Source organism: Lipotes vexillifer, unplaced genomic scaffold (assembly GCF_000442215.2).
Source record: "Lipotes vexillifer unplaced genomic scaffold, Lipotes_vexillifer_v1.1 scaffold114, whole genome shotgun sequence".
In the NCBI taxonomy this organism is placed as follows: Eukaryota; Metazoa; Chordata; class Mammalia; order Artiodactyla; family Lipotidae; genus Lipotes; species Lipotes vexillifer.
The window spans coordinates 5,922-20,350 of record NW_006769588.1 but is presented as its reverse complement, the minus strand read 5'-3'; the positions used below and the strand labels follow the sequence as shown (position 1 = coordinate 20,350).

General features: G+C 39.5%; 1 pseudogene; it reads right to left on the bottom strand.

The window, feature by feature from the left end:
- Positions 1-5,128: 5,128 nt before the first annotated feature.
- LOC103091235 (heterogeneous nuclear ribonucleoprotein A1-like) lies at positions 5,129-6,204 on the bottom strand (annotated as a pseudogene).
- Between the last annotated feature and the right edge of the window lie 8,225 nt (positions 6,205-14,429).

The following is a 14,429-nucleotide window of genomic DNA, read 5'->3' as shown; positions in this document are numbered from 1 at the left end:
ATCTTATCCATTTCTATAGCCTGTCCTCTTTCCCTCCACCCAAGATAAATATCCCTGGTACTTGACTTTATTCTCTTTATTGGCAATTGGAGTGGCAATTGGAGTGGGCAGGTGGGCTTGGCAAATAAGATGCTGGTGCCTGGGTTTGAACTGAAGGTTGGTGACCCAAAGAATCAGGGACAGTAGAGAGTTCATCTGGGTGGGAACAAGCAGCATCCAAGTCCATATCCTGGGGGCAGCCTGAACCGTGGTACCAGTGACCACGTTCAGTGTCTAGGGCCAGCCATGGTGGCTGCCATGGCCTCAGCAGAGGAACAATGGCATAATTTTCACTGTGTTCTTTGCTGACCAGTGTTCTGTGGTTTCTGCTTATTTTCTGAGTGTGTTTCTCCAAACTTCTTGGAAATTCTATGAGCTATCCAACATCTTTCCAATACATTTCTTTTATACTTAAACTAGCAAGAGTTATTCCTATTATTTGTTGATTGCCATGATGATGGGGTTCATGAAATTAGTCCAGACTTCTTTTCTGAGCTTTAAAATCAAATGCTAACTTAAACTTTCAACTTGGACATCTCGCATTAGAGTCATCTCAAAATAATGTGTCAAAACTGAACTTGTGTTCTTCTCCCAGGCCTGATACTTCCCCAGTCTTCCCTGCTCCATAACCTTGACTCAGTCCAGTCATCTGGCATCATGTTGGATGTTGGATTGTTGACCTGGTCTGGCTGCACCAGGATGGAGACCAGCAAATAGCCAGAACAATTGAGTAGGAGAATAAAGACCCTCTGAGAAGGCCTCAAGGTTAACTTCTCAAAGAAGGTGCTTCACTTAGGTCTGATGTTGTGTCTGCATCCATCATTGTTACCTTGAGACGCCCATGCACACCCTTCTAGTCTGGCCTCATGCCACTCCTGTCCTTGATGACTGTGGTCCAGACTCACTGGTCATCTTTCAAGTCCTTGAACATGCCAGGCTCTTTCCATTCTCAGGCCCTTTGCACAGGCTGTTCACAGTGTTTGGAAAGCTCTTTCCTTCTCTTTACCTCACTAGTTCCTTCCTGTGCTTTAGCTTCAATAAAATTTCTTTGCCTTTTCTGACACCCCAAGCTAAATTATATCTTCCTGTTTGTTTTTGCATTTTCCCCTATAGGTAGTAACTAGAACATTTGAAAGTCTGTATTCCATTTGAAAATCTATATTTATTTGCTTAACGTCCGCTAGGCTATATGCTTCCTCAAGGTACGGGCATTGTTCACTCTATTCATTGTCTCCTCAGCACTTGCACAGTGTGAAGCATATGGTAGAGGTTCAACAGATATTTGTTGTAAAAATGAGTAAATGAAAGAAAATCATAAATTTAGGGGAATGGAAGTGAGGAGGAGAGGATAATTACAAAGGAAGTACCATTGCTCCTGCCCTTTAGTTAATTTATCAAATTACATCCTTACCTCATGAAAAGAGTTCTTTTTAAGTGGCTGGCATTGCCACTTCAAGGCGAATATGATCTGGTAGGTCTTTATGTAGAATATTCTAGGCCTCTTGCTCCTTTGGCCTTAGCCCTGCACATATGAGTACAACCAAGGAGCCTCCTCTTCAGGACCTGGGCAGCGTTCATGATCTTCATTACTTACTCAGGGTGGTACCGACTTACCCATCTTTTTCACCATCTCTGCAACTCTGGGTGCTTATCTGTCTAACGTTGCTGAAGGCAGGGCCTTGGTTAGATCAGCTGTGGGTTCCCCCTGCGGCATCACCTGTACACCACTTGGTCTACTGCCGTTCATAGATGCCTTCCTTTCCAGGTTGCACTGGGGTTCATTTTCCACCATAATAAATGCTCCTCCTGATGTGGATCTTTCTAGAGATGCTAAGGACTCTTCTTATTTATTAGAAAAGGAAAAAAATTCTGTTCATGGTATATAGGCACCTGGGTTCTGCCAGCTGTCTCCCTTTCTCAGGTTTATAATGGACTTAGAAGACAACCCACGAGTGTCATGGTCTTCCTATTTCCCACACTGGGTTATTCCCTTTGTCCATCTACTCTGGCAGGTGACAGCTAAGAGGAGCCACCTACCTGTCTAAAAGACGTGAAGAGGACAGTGTCCCCTCAATTCCCTGGCTCCCAAGCCTTCTCCGTGGGGAAAGACATCAGCCAAATTGTCTTTGGGCAACTGCTCTCCAGAAAGCCACAGTGTATACCCATTTTCCCTGTCATCTTAATAGCCTCGCCATTAGAAACAGGGAAATCCTCATTTCTCCTATGTTTAGCCCTGTCTTATGCTCTCAGGCTCCCAGGCATGGGTCACCAGAGGCCATTTGTAACACAGTACCCTCAATCGCTGAACAGTGAGTTACAGGTATGGGAGAGAGAGTTTAACTCATCAACTTCTTGGTAGCATTAATCCTTTTACAACATAACTCAATAACTCTTCTGATTTTTTTAATATGAAGAAATGAATTTTCTAATAAAGAACTTGTTAGAAATGGTCTGAAACCTTAGGAGAAGGTAAGGCTGAAGAGATAGGTTCTTCTGAATTTGTAAGTTTGCAAATTGCTGGGCCAGAGTTCTCCCCTGAGGATGACACAACTCTTGGAGTTTTGATCATGTCTGGCTCTTAAAAATTGTAGTGATATACCTTTTAATACTCAGAGTGATGATTTAAATAATTGTCTTGAACAGAAAGCACTTCTGAGGCATGACTGATTATGAATTCTAAGTCTTGAAGCTCTTAGAATTCAAAAAATATAATCATAACACATTTTATTTTAACTAATATTAATATTTTTATGGATTGTATTATCCTTTACTCACTTGGAAGTGGGTTTAAGTCTATAATACCAACACTGAGGAGGATAGATAGTAATATGGACAACCCAAAATATGAATTATTTTTAAATCAATGAGATGCTTTCTATCTTGTAATGTAGCAGACCTAACCTATTTATCTATGTTTTGGTTGGGCTAACATTAAGAGCAATTTATAATCCTTGAACATATATTTATGAGTGCTAAGGTAAATGATGTGCAGGTGTTTTATATTCCTAATCCATGAAGGCCCCCTGCTTTTCCCCAAGTCTAGCCCCTTACCGTTTCCTCACCCTTCCCACAAGACCTTGACCATCAACCATCTTCTCATTGCTCTTGCATCTTCTTTGTCTACTGTCCATTGATTCTTTCTTCTAAGCCTATATTTTGGGGATATTGGGGGATATGTACACACACACACAAATTCTTTTGAAACTGTTTTCTCTTCAGGTTGTCTCAACACTCATTTGTTTAACTGACAACCTTTTTGAGATCATGATATATACTGTCTACCTTCACTTTATGTTTTACTCACTTTTCAAGCATTTAAAAATTGTTTTTACCCTCACTTCTATATTAGTTTCCTATGGCTGCTATAACAAATAACCACAAACTTGGTGATTTAAAACAACGTAAATTTATTCTCTTATAATTCTTGAGGCTGGCATTCAAATCAGGTTAACTGGGCTAAAACCAAGGGTGTTGGCAGGACCGCACTCCCTCTGAGAATCCAGGGAAGAATCCATTTCCTTGCCTTTTTCAGCTCCTAGTGGCCATCTGGCTCCTTCTTGCATCTTCAAAGCCCACATCGTAGCATCTTCTGCTGAGGTTATTGTGTCACTTTCTGTGCCAACTCTCCTCCTGCCTCCCTTCTCTAGAGATACTTGTGATTGCATTTAGGGCCCACCCGAATGATGCAGGAGAATCTCACCCCCAGATCCTTCACATAATCACACCTGGACTCTCTGGGAGTCATTAATCAGCCTTCATCACATTTCTGATCACAAACCTGAAGTCATTACTCATCCCTTTCTCTGCCTTTGTGCAGCATTTACAGGGACTGGCTTCTTGAAACACCCTTCTGTCTAACTTCTGTGTCATTACTCCTGTTTCTCTCACAAGGACGTTATGTCCTTCTCTTCTTCCTCTCACTTCTAAATGTAGGTTTTCTTCAGTATACTCTCCTACGTTTTATTTTTCTTGCTTTCTGGACTTCCTTGACCGTCTCCTCCATATCTACACCTTCTCAATCTTCATCTCCTGGGCAAACCCCCTTCAGGACTCCAGCTGTGGTTTCTAGCTGCTTGCTAGACATCTTTCACACGGACAACCCTGAGTAATGAGACTGGACTCATTACCCGCTCTCTAGACCTCTTCTGTCTCCTTAATCAGCATCACAGTTAATGACCCAACATTCAGAAGAATAATATAAGCTCTTTCTCTTTCTTTGTCGTGGCCACTACCTTATTTCAAACCCTAAATGACTAAACGATATCAGTAATTTCCTAACAGATTTTCCTCTCTGTGATTCTTAGCAATTCCCTGCTTTGTTTTGGGAATCAGCTTTCTAAAACCTAGCTGTAACTGGTATAAATTTTGCATTCATAATCCTCAGTGCCACTGCCCCCCGCAACCTTGCCCTGCCCTAGCATGTTCTGATTAAAATCAGATTTGTGGCCTTCAAGGCTCTCTCCAACTTGATGTCAGGTGTAACTTATAGATTTATCCCCCACCACTATACTCACCGTAGACTCCTTCCACAACCTGCCAAATGTGAAGAGTTCATGTCTCTGTGCCACTGCGTATTCTATTACACCTATTTCCTCCTTTTTCATTATGAAAATCTCACAATGCAGACCTCCAGGCAGAACATAATATGCAAAGACGTGACAGTGAAATGTATTTTAAATTTAAATAATTATTCAATTTTCTCCTTGCTTTGCCATTGAAAGTGCTAGTACTCTCTGTTGGGCCTTGTTAAGGAATGCCTTCATCAGACTTGGAGGTCCTGTCTGAATTTTCTATTAGTGAAGGGAAGGCTCTACTTAGTCAAAGGCCTAGTTTTTTTGTTTTTTGTTTGTTTTTTAAAAAAGACACATTTATTCAGTGTCATGATCAGACTATTACATTTAGCAATCAACAGCATGGGTGCAAAAAAAAAGAAAAAAAATCTACATTAAATCTACATGTTGGAATGCTTTATACTTTCCACAGAACAGAAACTAAAATAACCTGTTATACAGTTAGTCACAAATACAGTCCTCGAGTCTTTTTGCCCATACACATGAGTATTGTCTAAAACATGTCTTCTTTGTAGCAGCTAGGCCCTGCCACCACTGTGCTTGGCTGAGTTCACAAATCTGTTGTAACCTGTAGCTTCCCGGTCACTTCTCTGGCTCCCCTCTCCTGCTAAGCTTTGTTTCCTGGCAGTAACCAAAACCTTCTGCCACTGCCATAGCTACTGCTGCTGCTGGAACCACCATAGCCACCTCGGTTTCGGGGTTTGGCAAAGTATTAGCCTCCACCACCATAGGGGCCAGAACTTCTGCCTCCAAAGTTTCCTCCTTTCATGGGTCCAAAATTTGAAGATTGATTGTTGTAACTGCCAAAATCATTGTAGCTTCCACCACCTCCAAAATTGCTTCCATCATTACCAAATCCATTATAGCCATCCCCACTGCCACCATATCCACCACCACTGCGGCTGCCACCAAAGCCACCTCAACCACTGAAGGTTCCTCCATGACCAAAGCTGCCATTCCCACCAAAACCACCTCCACGACCACCACCAAAGCTTCCAGAACCACTTTGACCTCTTTGGCTGGATGAGGCACTAGCCATCTCTTGCTTAGATAGGGCTTTCCTTACTTCACAGTTGTGGCCATTCACAGTGTGGTATTTCTAAATGACAGTCTTTTCTACAGAGTTATGGTCATCAAAGGTTACGAAAGCAAAGCCTCTCTTTTTGCCACTGCCTCGATCAGTCATGATTTCAATCACTTCAATTTTCCCACGCTATTCAAAATAATCTCTTAGATGATGTTCTTCAGTGTCTTCTTTAATGCCACCAACAAAAATCTTTTTCACAGTTAAGTGGGCACCGGGTCTTTGAGAATCTTCTCTTGAGACGGCCCTCTTTGGTTCCACAACTCTTCCATCCACCTCGTGTGGCCTTTCCTTCATGGCCGCATCCACCTCCTCCACAGTGGCATACATGACAACCCCGAAGCCTCTGCAGCACCTGGTGTTTGGATCCCTCATCACCACACAATCTGTGAGCACTCCCCACTGCTCACAATGGCTCCTCAGGCTCTCATCAGTTGTTTCAAAGCTCAAACCTCTGATGAAGAGCTTCCGCAGCTCTTCGGGCTCTTTGGGTGACTCTGACTTAGACATGACGGCAGTGGAGCGAGGGGAGACATCAACGATGCTTACTCGGCGGTGTCCACGGGCAGAAAGGAGTACTCTACCGAACGTATCTCCAAAGGCCTAGTTTTAATATTAATTTCTTTTATCCTTCTTTATTTTATACATTAATTCTACAACTCTTTAATGAATACCTACTGTGTGCTGGATACTATTCTAGGCCCTGAAAGATAAAATAACAAGCAAAACTAACATGATCCCTGCCTTTTGGAGGTTATAGATTAGCGGGAAAACAGTATTAATCAAATACAATAAGATAGAAGTCAATGACATCTATGTCAAGTGCTAAGAAGAGGTGCCCAGTTTTATCAGAGTGTATCATTGGGGTGCTGACCTAGTTGGGGGGTTCAAAACAGGCTTCCCTGAGGAAAAAATGAATGAATAGCAAAGGGGAGGGAGGCATTCTGAAAAGACCTTATGCACATATTGCACAGAGACTAATTTGGGGAAGAAAAAAAAAAACCCACCTAAAATATACATTTAGCTACTAATTGGGAATGTGCATATATTTAAATGTAGAAATTATATCCTCTAAATAACCTCTGAAGATATAAAGCTATGTTAGGGCCAAAATTGGCACCAAGAGCTAGCTCAGCACTTTTAATGGATGTGCTGGGGTATAAATATCTTTACAATGCTACCTGGGATCCCGTAAATAGCTTTGTGAGAAAGGTCAATACGTTCTGCCTTTCCAAAGTGTTTCAGAAATGTTCCATAGGAATAATTCTTACTTCCTTAGGAGCACCTGTCTTGCTCATTGTTTGCTCAACAGCTGCAAAACAACTTGCTCTCTTATTGCAGTTTTTCTTTCCCCTTTAATGCGAGAAATCAGAGAGTTAAGTGTTAATCATGCTCCACATTTATCAGCATTGTCATCATCAGAGCACAAAATGTCTCTTGTTTCATGTTTATATTTCCCCCCATCTTCCTTGGTTCTTCCTATTCCACTGCCCACACCACATAGCTCTTTAAATATACATGTATTAGATTCAATGCATCCAAAATGAACTTGCTCTACACCCCAAACTGCTGTTCTTCACTTCTAGTCTCACAGGTCAGAACTCTGCTAATGGGTGTCAATGACCCCACCTCCCAGATATCTCTGGACTCCACCCTTCCATCCATCCATGCTGCCACTCCTAGATTCAGGTCCTTGCTATTTATTTCCTACACTACTGAAACTGAGCTCCCTGATTGTCTTCCTAACTCTAGTCTTATTTGCTAAATGCAGCCAAAATGACTTTTCTAAAACACATATCTGATCATACCACTCCTCTGCTTAAAAACCTTCCATGGCTCACAGTTTTCTGATGGAAGTCCTTAGAATGGTGTCAAGGCTCCTCACCTTTGACCCCGTCTGCAATTCTGGCATCACTGTACCCTCTTCGTAAGCATCCACTTTGCCTGCATCTTGAGCTACTTGGCAGCCCCCTACATGTACCTCTTGTTTCTTGCCTCTGTGCCCTAGCACATGGTGTTCAAAAGTCAGAGATGATTAGAAAAGGGTATTCCAAATAGAGACTCCAGCAAAAGAGCAAAGGCACAGTGGACAGTCAGGGTAAACAATGTTTAGGAAAGCATTTATACAGAGTAAAAGAAATAAAGAATCAAAGAATTGTGCACTTAAAACTACTGTAAGAAACAGCCAGTAGACCAGTTAGGGTAGGACATAGTTTCTACATGACAGGATTAGAAGAATGAGGGAACTGGGGAGGATAAAGGAAAATTATTGAAGGCTTTTGGAAAAGAGAGTGATATGAGCAGAGTTGTTGGCTGGTTGTGTCATATAGATTGAGCTGCACAGAGAAAGGATTGGAAACAAGTTAATAGGTTAGGAGCCAGTTGGGATAGTTTAGGGCCACTGATTAGAGGATATACAGGGGCTCATCCTTAAAGATGGTAATGAAGTGTGTTTTCATATTCCACTGAATAAACTAATTATTTGAATTTTTCCTTTTTAAAGTGCATCAGTTTGAAAGCCTCCTCCGGTTTATCCAGTATACACGTGTGGAAGTTATAAGTTGGATGGGAATTTATCACTTAATTTAAAATTGGTACATACTTAATCATATATTGTTTAATCTATACACATAATGTGCCCATTGTTTACAGTCATGAAGCATTAGGAATGTTGACATTGACATTTAAGAATCTAATGAAGAGGGTGAAATTCTAATAAATCTCCAATTTAGTTTAAAACAATTTGTGACAAATCTGTAATTTGGCAACCACCTAATGAAAATTCTTATATAGCGAAGCAAGATCTTGTAAAAAAAAAAAAAAAAGATAGCAATGATCATATTCCTCTTATGATTTCCTTGGTTGGAAATGGAGCCTATTTCCAGCCAAAGTGTGTTATTTGACCATTGCATACTGAGAATTTATCTTTCATCTTGTTATTTACAATCAAAACTCAAAAATATAAAAGTAATCCAGCTGAATTTTATAAAGGCCAGGACTTCAAATAGTGAAAGCATTTTAGAATCCATTGTTAATATTGAAACACATAGTCAAATTTCAATGCAATTTTAATATATGCTCCCAACTGAAATGTTAGCAGGACTCCTAGAGATGAATGAGAAACTGACTTTTGATTCAGTTCCCGTGAACTGAGTTCAGAAATGCCCTTGGATCAGCCCCTATTAGACTAGGTTGAGAGTACTTTATGTCCTGTGCTTTGTGGTCTTATGCGGTATGTTGATAACCTTGAGAGAGATGGGGTCACTGTGGGCCAGGTTCACACTCAGTGAGTCTACCTGTGGTAGACTATGCTGCCAGCCTTGATCTTCCTGGAGGAAATAGTTATCTTCCAGAAGGTGTGATATGACTCTCAATCAAATATCGGCAAACCTGAGCTCCCAGGTGGGGACTCTACCCTATGCTAGGGGGTGTTGGTGATTACTCTATGTGTATCTTGACTGTCCTGGCTTCCTTCAATATCCTTTGCTATAGAAACCCTGTTTGACTTATCCATGTCGTAGCTGGGTCAAGCCTTTCTGTCAATCTTAGACTACTATCAACATAGCCAGTATAGCGGTTGAGCATTATAATGTCATTTAAAAACACTTGGGTTGAATCATGCTCTCTCCTAAAGAATTAGCTTAAAATAAATTTAGTGGTCATTTGTTAAATGGTAACAAGTAAGGATTTATCTTCATATTTTGAAATTTTAAGTGCCTTTAAATCAATATATTTATCTAAAATAAAAATATGCAAAGCAAAAGTGGTTATTTAAAGTTCTTATGGGGATAGACAGAAATTATTTAGAATGTAAAGTGTTTAGAACTCAAAAAGTTGGGAAATGCTTGCCCAAGAGAAAAGCAATCCTATCCTGAACTAGACTGTTCTTGATGGGAATTGAAAGGAGAACATGAGAGAAAGAGATCTTTCCATCACTTCCAAATGTCACAAGTACCTAATGGAACATCCAAGGGATGATTCCACACAGGTAATTAGTGAGACTCCAAAATTCTTCCATATATTTTTGTACAGAAGCAGTGCTAATTGCAAAATTCTCATTGTGTACTCAGCCTGATGCAGACAAAGCAAAATGCTGCTCTTACATATCCGATGTGTCTGCTGTCCTAAATATGATTTCAGTTTCAGGGTTTTGACAGGAGTAACCAGCATTGATATAATATTATCGATGTGCATTATAATAAATTATTTGCACCAAGGCTAAATGTATATCCAACCTTCATGCTTTTATCTACTTTTAATACTTTATAAGAGTTTATGAAAAATTTGAAACTATCATTTTAAAATAAGAAAAAAGTGAAGATACCAGTTAACAAAAGAATATCTTGCAAAGTTAAACTTTATATTTTTTAGGGTTGCATAAATTGGCGTTTCAGAGTAGAAAGATCAGAAATTGGTAGCTCCACCTTTGGGAGGACCTGAGAGTCTCTAAGACCTGAGAGGACCTAATCAATAAATGTAAAAATTTCACACTTTTGCTTCACTTAGAACTAGAGATTCTATTTAAAATGCTCTTAGAAAAATTTTCTTTCTTTTTTTTTTTTCTGGAAATAAGACCTAGGTTGTAGAAAACACTCCAGCTAATGTTCAGTTCCTGAAAGCAAAAACCTCTCACTAAGGACAGTGATATGAGATATATCATGTCTCCTGGTGAACAAAACGCAGATTTTTACATTTAAGATGGGAGAATGGACAATGGGTACTCGTAATAGTGGAAAGAGGACAGCAGCTAATGACTAAGTATTTTAATGACAAAATGTACCTGTTAGAGCTGGACTGAGAGCTGGACTCAGAAGTGACAAACCCTATAAAAGCCATTAGCCACTCAAAATTAACATCCCTTCTAAATCTTCAGAAGGGACTAGAAGAGTAAAAAGCCTGATTCCATCTTTCTAAATAGGATATTTCCCTTTAGAGGGGACTGCAAAATTCAGAATCAATCTGGGAACCAACCATGGCTTGTAGTTTCAGGCTGGGGGAGAGTAGAATGTGGAATGTTTGCAGTCCCTCCTGAAATTAAGTGGGATGAAACCCAGCCTTATCCTGTTGTGTCTGCACAAATGCTTCACGAAACTTTGCCACTTTATCTAATGTTCCACCTTGGCTGGAGAAATGCTACATTATCTCAGTCATTCATTCATGTTTCCTATGTCTCTGTTTTCACTTAAAAAGGATGTCTGACCCATTGGTAATTTTCCTATCTGGTTTCACAATCCTTTGCCACTTTAGAGTCATTCAGAAGTCTTTATACATCAGATTGCTATAGAACTAATTGGACTTTTGATCAGTATAGCAGATTGATCTTACCTGATTCTGATTGCGCACACTAAAAACAGAAATACTGGGTAAAATATTTTAGAACATGTATTTAAGCCATAAATGACATAGAGAGAGGTTTAAAAGCAAGATAGGGAGATTTCTAGGAGCCAGAAATGAGATAGGACTCTCTAGTTTTGAAAGGAGTTGAATCTGCATGGTCCATGTATCAGGTGCAGAGATAGAATCTTTAAAGGAGACTGGAAGTCGTTGCTCACCAGCTTGGCATTATGACTGAAAGTGAGCCATCCACTCTAGGCCAACAGAGTGAAAAAAAGACACTGAAACACCAGGACTTCCATGTGTGGATGTGAGGGCACATCTGTGAATGTTTTATCATGGCCCTTCTCTGGGAACTCCAGAGAGATTTGATCTTACAATCCCAATATCAGCTCCATAACAGCTTCCAGTAAATTTCATTTTCCCTCTATTCCCTGAGATGTGCCATTTCACGTGTACCTTTCTGACTGTCTTCAAACTTTTTGAAAACCATGCAGCTCTAACCCTATCAAAACCTTTTCTTGGACAATCTGCAACCATTATAACTTCAAATGTTGTTTCTGCCCTGTTTTCTTCCCCTTCTGGGCCTTCAGTTATATATATGATGGATTATTTTTAGTTAAAAAAGTCTATATATCACTAATACCCTTTCCGGTATTTTTCATTGTCTTTGCTCTTTTTGTTTCTGCTCATGTATTTTCAACTGACCTATTTTCTTTATTTCTTTTTTGAAGAAACTACAACTATTTTTATTGAAAAATGTGAAAATGAAACATATTTATTGCATTATTTTTTTAAACATCTTTATTTGTGTATAATTGCTTTACAATGTTGTGTTAGTTTCTGCTGTGTACAAAGTGAATCAGCTATATGTATAGCTTTATCCCCATATCCCCTCCCTCTTGAGTCTCCCTCCCACCCTCCCTGTCCCACCTCTTTAGGTGGTCACAAAGCGCCAAACTGATCTCCCTGTGCTATGCAGCTCCTTCCCACTAGCTATCTATTTTACATTTGGTAGTGTATATATGTCCATGCCACTCTCTCACTTTGTCCCAGCTTACGCTTCCCCCTCCCCGTATCCTCAAGTCCATTCTTTAGTAGGTCTGTGTCTTTATTCCCATCTTGCCCCTAGGTTCTTCATGACCATTTTTTTTTTAGACTCCAAATATATGTGTTAGTATATGGTATTTGTTTTTCTCTTTCTGACTTACTTCACTCTGTATGACAGACTCTAGGTCCATCCACCTCACTACAAATAGTTCAGTTTCATTTCTTTTTATGGCTGAGTAATATTCCATTGTATATATGTGCCACGTTGTCTTTATACATTCATCGGTCGATGGACATTTAGGTTGATTCCATGTCGTGGCTATTGTAAATAGAGCTGCAATGAACATTATGGTACATGACTCTTTTTGAAATATGGTTTTCTCAGGGCATATGCCCAGTAGAGGGATTGCTGGGTCATATGGTAGTTCTATTTTTAGTTTCTTATGGAACCTCCATACTGTTCTCCAGTATCAATTCCCATCAACAGTGCAAGAGAGTTCCCTTTTCTCCACACCCTCTCCAGCATTTATTGTTTGCAGATTCTTTGATGGCCGTTCTGACCGGTGTGAGGTGATAACTCATTGTAGTTTTGATTTGCATTTCTCTAATGATTAGTGATGTTGAGCATTCTTTCATGTGTTTCTTGGCAATCTGTATATCTTCTTTGGAGAAATGTCTATTTAGGTCTTCTGCCCATTTTTGGATTGGGTTGTTTGGGTCTTTTTGATATTGAGCTGCATGAGCTGCTTGTAAATTTCGGAGATTAATCATTTGTCAGTTGCTTCATTTGCAAATAGTTTCTCCATTCTGAGGGTTGTCTTTCCATCTTTTTTATGGTTTCCTTTGCTGTGCAAAAGGTTTTAAGTTTCATTAGGTCCCATTTGTTTATTTTTGTTTTTATTTCCATTTCTCTAGGAGGTGGGTCAAAAAGGATCTTGCTGTGATTTATGTCATAGTGTGTTCTGCCTATGTTTTCCTCTAAGAGTTTGATACTGTCTGGCCTTACATTTAGATCCTTAATCCATTTTGAGTTTATTTTTGTGTATGGTGTTAGGGAGTATTCTAATTTCATTCTCTGACATCTAGCTGTCCCGTTTTCCCAGCACCACTTATTGAGGAGGTTGTCTTTTCTCCATTGTATATTCTTTCCTCTTTTATCAAAGATAAGGTGACTATATGTGCATGGGTTTATCTCTGGGCTTTCTATCCTGTTGTATTGATCTATATTTCTGTATTTGTGCCAGTACCATACTGTCTTGATTACTGTAGCTTTGTAGTGTAGTCTGAAGTCAGGGATCCTGATTCCTCCAGCTCCATTTTTCTGTCTCAAGATTCCTTTGGCTATTCGGGGTCTTTTGTGTTTCCATACAACTTGTGAAATTTTTTGTTCTAGTCCTGTGAAAAATGCAAGTGGTAGTTTGATAGGGATTGCACTGAATCTGTAGATTTCTTTGTCATCCAAGAATATGGTATATTTCACCATCTGTTTGTAACATACTTAATGTCTTTCATCAGTGTCTTATTGTTTTCTGCATACAGGTCTTTTGTCTCTTTAGGTAGGTTTACTCCTAGGTATTTTATTCTTTATGTTGCAGTGGTAAATGGGAGTGTTTCCTTAATTTCTCTTTCAGATTTTTCATCATTAGTGTATAGGAATTCAAGAGAGTTCTATGCATTAATTTTGTATCCTGCTACTTTACCAAATTCATTGATTAGCCCTAGTAGTTTTCTGGTAGCATCTTTAGGATTCTCTATGTATATTATCATATCATCTGCAAACAGACAGCTTTACTTCTTTTCCAACTTGGATTCCTTTTATTTCTTTTTATTCTCTGATTGCTGTGGCTAATACTTCCCAAACTATGTTGAATAATAGTGGTGAGAGTGGGCAACCTTGTCTTGTTCCTGATTTAGTGGAAATGCTTTCAGTTTTTCACCATTGAGGATGATGTTGGCTGTGGGTTTGTCATATATGGCCTTTATTATGTTGAGGTAAGTTCCCTCTATGCCTACTTTCTGCAGGGTTTTTATCATAAATTGGTGTTGAATTTTGTCCAAAGCTTTTTCTGCATCTATTGAGATGATCATATGGTTTTCCTCCTTCAGTTTGTTAATATGGTGTATCACATTGATTGATTTGCATATATTGAAAAATCCTTGCATTCCTGGGATAAACCCCACTTGATCATGGTGTATGATACTTTTAATGTGCTGTTGGATTCTGTTTGCTAGTATTTTGTTGAGGATTTTTGCATCTATGTTCACCAGTGATATTGGCCTGTAGCTTTCTTTTTTGGTGACATCTTTGTCTGGTTTTGGTATCAGGGTGATGGTGGTCTCATAGAATGAGT